Here is a 9,072-nt window from a genome sequence, read left to right on the forward strand (position 1 = left end):
TCCTCTTCACTTTCAGCAAGCAAAGTTGGATTATCTGCATATCACATGTTGTTAATGAGTCTTCCTCCAATCCTGATGACACATTTTTTTCATATAACCCAGCTTCTCAGATTATTTGCTCAGCATACAGTTTGGATCAGTATGGTGAAAGAATACAACCCTGTCACACACCTTTCTTAACTTTAAATCATTCAGTGTTCCCATGTTCTGTTAGAACAACTGCCTCTTGGTCCAAGTACAGATTCCACATGAGCACAATCAAGTGTTCCGGAATACTCATACTTCGCAATGTTGTCCATAGCTTATCATGATCCACACAATCGAAAGCCTTTGGGTAGTCAATAAAGCACAGGTATTCTCTGCTTTCTGGTATTCTCTGCTTTCAGGTATTCTCTGCTTTCAGCCAAGATCCATCAGACATCAGCAATGATATCCCTCATTCCACATCCTCTTCTGAATCCGGCTGAAGCCTCTGGAAGTTCTCTGTCAGTGTATGCTTGCAGCTGTTTCTGTATTGCCTTTAGTAAAACTTTACTCTTATGGGATATCAAAGATATTGTCTGAGTAACCTCTCTTTGGAATGGGCACAAATATGGATCTTTTCCAATCAGGTGGCCAGATAGTTGTCTTCCAAATTTCTTGGCAGAGATGAGTGAGTGCCTTCAGTGCCATCTCACTTTCTTGAAAGATTTCCATTTTTATTCTATCAATTGCTGGTGCCTTGTTCTTTGCCAATTCCTTCAATGCATCTTGGACTTCTTTGTGTTTAAGATCATGAAATATTGCCCAGCACTGTGCTGCCTTCTTGAGCATTGGTATGTTTGAATTCATACTCTGTAGGATGATGGTCTAATGTGCTGGACTGCAAATCAGTTTGAACTGCAAGGTCAGCAATTTAAGCACACCAGCTGCTCCTTGGAAACCCTATACAGGGTTACTATGGGTCTGAACTGACTGGATGCCACTTAAACAACAAGAACAACAATAGGATAGCCACTGGACTGGTAACCAAAATTTCAGCAGTTGAAACCCACCAGCCACTCTGGGAAAGCCTATACAGGGTCACTATGAGTTGGAACTAACTAGACATCACTTAAGAACAATAACAAATTTTCACTTAAGCAAAATGATTTTACTTAACCTAGGTCACTGACCTAGATGTTATCTTGAAGACTAAGGTGTACCTGACCCAAGCCATGGTATTTTCAATAACCTCATATGCATGCAAAAGCTGGACAGTGGATAAGGAATACTGTAGAAGAATTGATGCTTTTGAGTTATGGTGTTGGAGGACAATATTGAAAGTGCCATGGGCTGCCAAAAGAACCAACAGATCTGTGTTAGAAGAAGTGCAGCCAGGGTGCTCATTGGAGGCCAAGATGATCAAACTTCGTCTCTCATACTTCGAACATATTGTCAGGAGGGACCAGTTGCTGGAGAAGGATATCATGTTTGGTAAGGTGGAGGGTCAGAGAAAAAGGGAAAGACCCCCCCAACAAGATGGATTGGCCAAGTAGCAGCATCGATGGACTCAAGTGTGACAACAATAGTGAGGTTGGCCCAGGATCGGGCAGTGTTTTGGTTTTTGTTCTCTTGTGCATAGGGTCACTATGAGTCGGTACCAACTCGATGACACCTAACAACAACAACAAGGTCACTGACTGAGTAGCCTTGGGCAAATTACTTAAATTCTCTGTGTTTCTGAATTTTCATTTGAAAAGTGAAGATGGTGACAGAACCTACTTCATCAGGTGGTTGAAAGGATTAAATGAGATAAGACTTATAAAGCCCTTAGCATATTGCCTGACACAGATGGTTGTTGTTGTTAAGGGCTTTCAAGTTGATTCCAATTCATAGCAATCCTGTGTAGGTTTCCCGAGGAGCAACTAGTGAGCTTGAATCACCGACCTTGTAGTTCAAACTGACCTTGAAGTCCAACCCATTAACCCACACTGAGTCCTCAGTAAACATCACTGCTTATTATTGACTCCAAGCAAATCCATGAATTTCCTCCTCATTTGTGCCTGACACTAACATTATTGTTGTTGTTGTTATGTGCCATGGAGTCGGTTCCAATTCATAGCGACCCTGTACAGGGTTTCCGAGGCTGTAAACCTTTATGGGAGAAGAAAACCTCATCTTTCTCCTGTGGAACAGCTGGTAATTTCAAACTGCTTACCATGAGATTAGCAGCCTGATTCATAACGACTACACGACGTTGACATTGGTCATCTGTATTTCTAATCCACAGTTCCAGAAGATTGTGTGATTTGGAAATAGTGACTTTTCCATGTAACCAGGAAATGAAAATCAGTTCTTGCAGTTCTATCAAGATTCCCCTCAAATGTGATTCACTCTTAAAGTCTCTGCCTTGTTTTAGCTTGCTTCATTCATTTATCTGACCAACATTAATGAGCATTTATAATCAGGACCTGTCCTAAACAGAGAAATGGCAAAATTGGCCCTTGCCTCACAGAGTTCATAGTTTCATGGGAGGGATGACCAACAAACACAGGCATTGACACCTCACTGAGATCAGATAAATATATAGAGATCTGAGGAGCAGTAAAATAGATGCCTCCACCTTACCCAACCTGGGGACCAGGAGAGGAGACTCTGATATCTAAGTCCTAAAAGGAGCAAAGGAAATGGTCAAACAAGATAGAGAATGGTAGACTGTCCCAACTCAAGAATGTTCCAGGCCTTCTGAACTGCAAATGTACTGTTCTCTGATGATGACAGAGAACAGGAAGATTTGAGGGATAAAGATCAAGAGAGGGCATCCGCAGACCTTGAACTCCTGTTGAGGAATGTGAATCTGATCTTTCTTAAGTGTAAAGACAAACCATTGAAGGTTAGCAGGAGATGGGTGCTCTGATTGGTGCTTTGGAGTGAGCACACTTTTGCTCTGGGAGAAATGGATTGGAGGTCATGAAACTAGTTATGAGACTAAAATGGTCATCAGTGTATAAACTAGGGCGGTAGCAAGAAGTAAATAGATTTGAGATGTGTTTAAGAGGCATAAACTACAGAACATGGAGGCTGGATGTGTGGTTTTAGGAATGAGTCTGTGTTTAGGGGTAACTGGGCAGGTGATTGACCCAGCAGTTTGGGAGGGCAGGGAGTATGCATTGTAGAATGTTTAACTACTATTTGGCTCTTCTTAAAAACACTTCTTTTGGTTAAGTTCAAGATGCTCATTTGATCTTGCCATCCATTCATTCTTATAGAAGTTCAACCAGGGTTTTAATAACTCCAGGTACAGATTTGGCAAATTCTCAAGAAGATACCTTCTTGAACTCCAACCAAGTCTTGTATTTCTCTTTGTATTTCTTCCATCTTCTTTTGATGCTTCATGTGTTGCTCAATATTTTGCTATAGAATTTCAGAAAATAGCATATGATCAAGAACCAATGATACTGAAGGAAGAAATCCAAGCTACACTGAAGACATTGGCACAAGACTCCAGGAATTGATGGCATATCACTTGAAATGTTTCAACAAACAGATGCAGCACTAGAGGTGCTCACTCATCTATGCCAAGAAATTTGGAAGACAGCTACCTAGCCAACCAATTGGAAAAGATTCATACTTGTGCCCATTCCAAAAAAGAAAAAAGAAAAGAAAGGAAAAAGGTGATCCAACAGAATGCAGAGTATAATGACTAACACATGCAAATAAATGTTGCTGAAGATAACTTAAAAATGGTTGTAACAGTACATCAACAAGGAACTAACAGAAATTCAATCTAGATTCAGAAAAGGATATGGATCAATGACTATCATTGTTGAGATCAGATGGATCTTGGCTCAAAGCAGAGTATGATGGTTAAGATTGTATGTCAACTTGGCTTGACCACAATTTTCAGTGGTTTGGCAGTTATAATGTGATCATCCCCATGATGAGATCTAATATAATGTCATCACTGGCATGATGAGATCAGCCTTGTGCAGCCAAACAAATTAAAGGAGCTTTCTCAGGGGTGTGCCCTAGGTCCAATATATATAGACATTCTGACAAAGCTCCTTTGTTTTTTTCTGGATCTGAATCTTGCATCTGGCTGGTCATCATCTGACCTCTGGTTCTTTGGACTTGAGCCAGCAGCCTGTCAAATTGCAAGCCATTCCTGCAATTTGTTTGCCTCTGCAGCTTGTGTGTTAGTAGCTTGCTGTCTTACCTGCCATCTTGGAGTCATCCACCTTCACAGCCATCAGCCCTATTGTCTGACTTGCCAACCTTGGGCTTATCAGCCCCTATAGCTGTGTGAGTCAGGAGAAGTCTCCAGCCTGACATTTGACCCACAAACTTGGAACTTGCCAGCCTCTACAACCACATGAGCCATTTCCTTGAGATAAATCTTTCTATATATGCATATATATAAGCTTCCCTGGTTTTGCTTACTTCTATAGAGATCCCAATTTAAGACACAAAAACTGCAAAAATTGTGTTTACCTGTGTTTTACTGATTATGCAAAGGCATTCAACTGTGTTAAATGCCATTGAGTCAGTTTTGACTCATAGCAACCCTGTATAGGGTTTCCAAGGTTGTAAATCTTTGACTGTGTAAATCATAACAAATAATTGATAACAATGGGAAGAATGGGAATTTCAGAACACTTAACTGTCCTCATGGGGACCTGTACATAGAACAAGAGAAAGTTGTTCAAATAGAACAAGGGGATACTGAGAAGTTTAATCTGAGAAACTAGATTATATGAAGAAGAAAGTATCATAGGATTGGAGGGAAACTCATTAACAACCTGCGATGTACAAATGACACAACCTTCCTTACTATAAGTGAAGAAGACTGAAGTACTTATTGGCGAAGATAAAAAACTGCAGTCTTCAATATGGATCTATTCTAAACATATACATATATAAAAAAATTCCTCACAATTTAACCAATAAGCAACATCATGATAAATGAAGAAAAGATTGAAGTTGTTAAGGTTTTAATTTTGCTTGGATCCACAATCAACACTCAAGGAAGCAACAGTCAGTAGATCATGCGGCATATTGCATTAGACAAATCTGCTACAAAATATGTCTTTAAAGTGTTAAAAATCAATGATATCACTTGGAAAACTAAGGTATTCCTGACTCCTGACCTCAGTTGCTTCATGCTCATGTGAAAGTTGGACAGAGTATAAGAAAGACCAAAGACTAATTGATGCCTTTGAATTATGGTGTTGGCCAGAAATATTGAATGTACCATGGACTACCAGAAGAGCAAACAAATCTGCTTGGGAAAAAGTACAGCAGAATGCTCCTTAGAAGCAAGGTGTCTTATGCTACTTTGGACATGTTTTCAGAAACGACCAGTCCCTGGAGGCAGACATCATGCTTGGTAAAGTAGAAGGTCAGAGAAAAAGAAGAAGAGGTTCAATGAGATGAATTTTAAAAGTGGCTTCAACAATGCATTCAAATATAGCAGCAATAGTAAGGATATAGTGCAGGACTGGGCAGTATTTCATTCTGTTGTACATAGGGTTACTATGAGTCAAACTGACTTGACAGCACCTAACCACAGCAATCCTCTTGAATATGCCTGATTTTCTTCATTTCCAAACTCAATATAACAAGATTTATTGAGCCCCTGCTGTGTACCACTTTCTGAGCTATTGGATTGAACAGGAAAATGTGACCCTTGCCTTCACGGATTTTACAGCCTACCTTCGTGTACCTGTGTTTTCTCATTGAAATGTTCAAGGTCGCTGTCCTCCGGGGATGTCTGAACAATAGGAGTACATCAGTTAACTATATTGCTATATAGACACATCCCTAAATCTCAGGCCTTAAAATAACCATTTATTTAGTTTACAATTCTGTAGTGCTAATTTAGGAGGTGCTCAGCTGAGTGGTTATTGTAATCTTGGCTGGCTACTTTCATGCTTCTATGTTCTAGTACAGGGTGGAAGGCAGCTTTACTGGCTAGACTTTGCTCCTGGCTGGACTCTAATAACTCTGAGCCCTCAGTTGTGACAATTGATGTGATTTGACTATGGTCCACATGCACCTCAGCTTCCTGCAGACTAGCTTTGTTTATGTGGCATCTGGTAACGTTTCTCAAAGATAGTGCAAGTGCTTAATTCTAAGCAAGTGCTTCTTGCTTAGAAATGGCACAATATCACTTCTGCCACATCCTGTTGACCAAAGATAGTCATAAGATCCATTCTGGATTCAAGGAGTGGGAATCTCATTGCAAAGTCTCACTGCAAAGGGATGTGAAAAACAAACAAAAACAGCCTATTGCCATTGAGTTAACTCTGTCTTAGGGAAACCTCATGTGTTACAGAGTAGAACTGCTATTTACAAAGCTTTTTTTTTTTTTTTACAAAAAAAAATGGCTCTTTCATGGAGCCATAAGGTAGGTTCAAACCTCCAACCTTTAAGTTAATAGTCAATCACAATCCTCTTGAGCCATGTAGGGACTAGAAACTCCTAGTTCTTACCAGATGGACAAGTAATCACAAAAGGAGAGTTTCAGTAAGCAAATTATGGCAATAGACTTGTTACTTCTCTTTCTCAGCCAAACAAGAAATTATTGACAACTTCCGATTCCCATGAGAGACTCTACTCTGTCTCTTTTGGTTACAGGGTCAGTCAATCTGTTCCATTTTACTTTTCTTACTATGGCCATTCTCTCCCTTTCAGACCCCCAGAACAGTATACTGAATGATCTGCACAACTGTCAAAGAAATGAAATGTCAGCAGACTTTGCTGTGGCCCCAGAGGCCATTGCTCTCCTGCTCCCTCCCATCTCCTTCTCACAGTCGCCTTTGGCAGGGATGGTCTGCACTATTACTAAACCTTCACCTCAGCACTTTCTCTCAAGGCAACAGCATCAGATAGGCTCCATCTATCTCCAGCCCTACTCCCAACAGGCTGGCAAGAAGGTCTCCTGTCATGTACGGAGGAGATGTTTTCCTAATTGGGTCCCAATTTCCTTATGAGAGGTCCAATCAGTTCTCTCTTGGTGTTTAGAATGAAAAGAGCTAAAATAGATTGTTTTCTAAATACAAATGGTCTTGTGGTTCCTGATAAGGAAAACCCAACACAGGAAGAGAATGTCTTGGGAGAATAACTGCCTTCTAAGAGTGCATGAGAAGTAAAGCATTTTAGTAACTCCTGTTTTAGGCTATGATGAATTAAATTCTAGGTTGGGGTAGTACAGTCATTGTTGTTGTTCTTATGTGCCATTGAGTTGGTTCCAATGCAGAGCAGACCTATGCACAACAGAATAAAACACTGCCCAGTCCTGTGCCATCCTCACAATTGTTGTTATGTTTGAGTCCATTGTCACTGTCACTGTGCCTGCTATGGGAAGGTCTTTTCCTTTTTGGCTGACGCTTTACTTTACTAAGCAGGATGTCCTTCTCCAGGGACTGATTGATCCTTCCTGGTGACACATCCAAAGTATAAGAGGTGAAGTTTCACCATCCTCACTTCTAAAGAACATTCTGACATGTACTTTTTTTTTTTTTAACTGAGTACCTACTCATCACTACAAGTAGTGATGAAGTTTATTCCCACAATGTTCTTTCAATCACTTAGTTTTATGAACACCTAAAATCCTGAGAATGTAAAACTGGTTTTTAAAACTGGACAATTTTAATGTTTTTAAAATAACATCATAAATAGTTCTTAATTGCAGACGGGTAAGGCTATTCGGTAGTACTCAGAAACATAGGAGATGGTGACTTTCCTGGTTCTAGTCTTCACCAATAAGGAATGACTTAAAGGAAACTGCTGTCACACCAGTAAGACTGAATTTATACATCCATCATTTTCAGGATTGTTGATAACTTGAGCATATTTACCCCAGATAACCTTGCCTCCTTGTATCACCAGGCACAGCTCACTCACGTTCACTTCAATGACAGTCCCTTTGATGATCACACCCAGAGCTGTAGAAAGTGGTGATGAGGGATTCTTCTTCACACCAAGTATTGGTAAGCAGAAGGTGGCTTTAAGCTCAGGATGTGTTACGTGAGCCTTCTTGAAACGTAAGCCCATTGGTCTGATGAATCTTTCGTATTTAGGTGGTTTTCATGTAAAGCCATCTCCAACGAAGCAGACTTTGGTAACCATCTTTTCCATGCTTTCTTTTTTGTCTTTCCTGTCCGAATAACTTTTAATACTTCTGTTTCTCCCTGGGCACGGACTTTGGGCAGAGGGACGTCCCATTTTCCCACTTTCTCCTTTCGTTTTTGTTTAATCCTATTGGAGAGTACTTTAGCTCGGGACTGCCCCTCTCTGTCCAGCAGATAGGCAGGTACTGCACCGTGTGGAGTCTGCTCATCATTCTTTTGTTTCTCTTTTCATGCATCTTGATAGTCTTTTTCATTTGTGGTTTCTCAGCATGGTGCTGTTTATGGTAGAGCTTTGCCTTCAGACCAATCATCTTTTTGGCCTTCTTCGAACATTCACGAGCCTCTCGACTTTGCTTCTTTCTCTTTTTCTCATGATAATCCAAATGATATCCATAGCGCTTACGGTGTAACTCAATGTATTCGTTTTGTGGCATGGTGACAGCAGCAAAGCCACTGGGCACAGCCTCTGGGGTGCAAAAAACTCAGTTTTTGGGTCCCTGAGACCCACAAGCCAAAAGGACTCAGCCCGTGACAGGAAGAGCTGACATGTACTTTTTCCAAAACAGAATTGTTAGTTCTTCTGGAAGTCCACAGTATTTTCAATATTCTCCACCAAGACCATAACTCAAATGCATCAATTCTTCTGCAGCCTTCTTTATTCATTGTCCAACTTTCACATGTATTTGTTGTTGTTGTTGCTAAGTGTTGTCGAGTCAGCTCCAACTCATAACAACCCTACATAGAGTTCCAAGGAGTAGCTGGTGGGTTTGAACAACTGACCTTGTGATTAGCAGTCCAGTGCTTACCCTACAGAGCCACACCAGGACCTCATCACACATTCATATAAGACTATTGAAAATGCCATGGCTTGGATCTGATGTTAGTCATCAAACTGACATTTGTGTCCTTTTACACTGTAAAGAGGTCTTTTGCAGCAGATTTGCCTAATGCAAGATGTTGTTTGATTTCTTGACTGTTG

General features: G+C 40.5%; 2 pseudogenes; both read right to left on the bottom strand.

Moving 5' to 3' along the window:
* The window catches only part of LOC102827937, a 30,900-nt pseudogene extending 26,689 nt beyond the window's left edge, over nt 1-4,211 (bottom strand).
* A 3,561-nt stretch (nt 4,212-7,772) lies between these two features.
* LOC102830010 lies at nt 7,773-8,527 on the bottom strand (annotated as a pseudogene).
* Between the last annotated feature and the right edge of the window lie 545 nt (nt 8,528-9,072).

This window comes from Chrysochloris asiatica, unplaced genomic scaffold, assembly GCF_000296735.1.
Source record: "Chrysochloris asiatica unplaced genomic scaffold, ChrAsi1.0 scaffold00142, whole genome shotgun sequence".
In the NCBI taxonomy this organism is placed as follows: Eukaryota; Metazoa; Chordata; class Mammalia; order Afrosoricida; family Chrysochloridae; genus Chrysochloris; species Chrysochloris asiatica.